The sequence below is a fragment of the Sorghum bicolor genome, chromosome 3, assembly GCF_000003195.3.
Source record: "Sorghum bicolor cultivar BTx623 chromosome 3, Sorghum_bicolor_NCBIv3, whole genome shotgun sequence".
Lineage (NCBI taxonomy): Eukaryota > Viridiplantae > Streptophyta > Magnoliopsida > Poales > Poaceae > Sorghum > Sorghum bicolor.
In genome coordinates this window covers 7,922,066-7,924,643 of record NC_012872.2, presented here as the reverse complement: position 1 = coordinate 7,924,643, position 2,578 = coordinate 7,922,066, and the positions used below count along the sequence as shown (strand labels likewise).

At 40.4% G+C, this 2,578-nt stretch overlaps 1 long non-coding RNA gene across 1 annotated transcript; it reads left to right on the top strand.

Annotated features, from left to right (window-relative positions):
- On the top strand, window positions 1,162–1,687 carry LOC8070419. The gene is made up of 4 exons (XR_002451642.1): window positions 1,162–1,203; window positions 1,274–1,348; window positions 1,439–1,513; window positions 1,601–1,687. It is a non-coding gene; the product is annotated as an uncharacterized LOC8070419 (long non-coding RNA).

Here is a 2,578-nt window from a genome sequence, read left to right as displayed (position 1 = left end):
GGACTTGGTTTATGCAGCAACTGCATAAGGCGATTGGGAATCTGCAACACCTAGCTATAATTTCAGATGCTTGCAAGGGCCTAGAGAATGCCATAAAGACAGTTTACCCTTGGGCTGAGCATAGAGAATGTTTTGTCCATCTGATGAAGAATTTCAGCAAGCGTTTTCAAGGGTCTGCTTTTGGGAGAATGTATCCTGCAGCTAGAACTTTCCAACCAGATTACCATGAGTATCTCATGAACAAGATGTACGCAACCAATAAACAAGTCGAGCCATGGTTGAAAACCAATCACAAGTTAAAGTGGATGAGGAGTAAATTCTCGGAACATATAAAGTGTGATGCTACTACAAGCAATGTGGCTGAGGTTTGGAACAACTGGGTAAAGGATATTAAGGACCTTCCTCCAGCTAGCCTTGCTGACTCCCTTAGGTCCAAGTTTATGGAACTATATGCAAGGAGGAGAAGAATAGGTGAGAAATTCGAAGGCCATATAATGCTTCCAGTCGTGGTTCGCCAACTATATGCGCTGAGTAGGGAGTTGGCCCACCTGAAAGTCAAAGAAGGTGGAAGGGAAGAAGCTGAGGTGACAGAGGTTACTGATTCACAGAAGATCATAAGACATGTGGTCAATATTAGAAACCACATATGCACCTGCAGGGAGTGGCAAGTCTCAGGAAAACCATGCCCACACGCTATGGCACTCATCACCACATGTAGAAATCCTAAGATGGAAGAGTACTTGCATCCTTACTTTTCAGTTTACCATTTTAGGCTAGCCTATGGGGGTGTGATTAGACCACTACCTGATATGTCCCAATGGGCACGTGTGAATCTTGGATTCAAAGTATTACCGCCTCTCGAAAAGAGGGAGCCTGGTAGACAAAGAAAACTCAGAATTCCTAGCTGCATTGAAAATAAGGGCAATAAACCTAGGGGCAAAGGCAAGTGGCAAGTGACATGCAAAAAATGCGGAGGTCTTGGCCATAGGTCGTCATCTCCAAAGTGCCCGATGAATGGAACAAAGAAAAGGTAAAATTGCCACTTGTTTTGCTTCATTAAAATATTACATTTTTTTAACAGCTCCACAATTTTAGGAAAAGCCGAGCTAAAAAGGGGAAGGCTGGAAGGCCTCCAGGCTCTAGCAAAAGGCAGAAAGTTGTTGAGCAAGGAAGTCCAGAGAACAACAGTCCTGTGACAGCAAGGTAAAGAAAATAACATGATTTGTACACTTCTCCTCTATATAACAACATTAACCATTTTCTTTATTTTTAGTCAATTCTCATCGGCCATAGTAGAGCTAGAAGGCACAAGTCAAATCAACACTTCTCCTGGTCCTGTGACAAGAAGGTACCTCTATGAACTGTATGAAAGACTTGAGCTGTACATTTTTAGTTTTTATGAACACTCAACTAGCTAGAAATTTCCTTTTATTTTTAGGCAATCACTTTTAGCAATGGTGGAGGTAGGAGGGTCAAACCAAATCACTACAAGTTTTGGACCTGTAACAACAAGGTAAAAAGAACTACTCAATTGAGCATGCATATACTCAACTCTGTTCATGTACTGAAGCATCCCTCTCCTATGTTCCCATGTATTCAGCCAAACCGGAGAAGAGGCACTAAATATTGTTACCACTCCCACCAAGTCTCCAGCAAGGCGTCGGATAGGACTTAAGAAAAAGCTCACTCTAAGGAAGGGAAGAAATAGTGCTACCTGATCAACTGAAGAATAATTATATAGCCTCTTTTGTGTTCTAAGTTCAAAGGAAAACTTTATTCACCTGAAGGTTCTTTTGGCTCTGTTGACTGTATGGTTGTATGGTTGTAAGTTTCCAGGAGACGATGGTTCTTTTGTGTTGCCCAGGAAAACTTGTATGCACCAGGATGCTTCTTTTGGCTTTGTGTGGTTTTTAGTTCCCAGAAAACCTGTGTGCCTTTAGTATGGTTTGCTTATAATGACTGCTTTATTTTTATGAATATATAAGCATATGTACATCTCGTTTATATTATGGTGTGCTGGCTTTGCTTTGTGCCAAAATGTACATTTTTTTCTAACAAGGGTTTAGTATAGTTCCCAGGAAACCAAATCACCTGCCTCTATGTGGCTGGGTTCCTGGTAGGCTTCAGTTTTTTTAATGCTGCAGCAATCAGGAGCCCATCATCCAGCGCACAGAACTGATCTAAATGAGACAGGGGTACTTTGGTCCATTTAGGAGGACAGAGAGACATGCAAACATTTCATGAAAGGGAAAAGATGGAAAAAAAGGCCAAAATCCTAAATCTTGAAGCAATTCGCATGTTTAGTCCTATTTTTTGAAAGGCACACGAATTGAATCCTAAATCTTGAGAGGCATGCGAATTGAGTCCTAAATATTGAAATTTCTCGAACTAAACAGTTTACTCTAAAATCCAAAAAGTTTTCAAGATTCTCTGTCACATCGAATCTTACGGCACATGAAGCATTAAATATAAACGAAAACAAAAACTAATCACACAGTTTGATTGTAAATCACGAGACGAATCTTTTGACCTTAGTTAGTCTATAATTAGACAATATTTACCATAAACAAACGAAAGT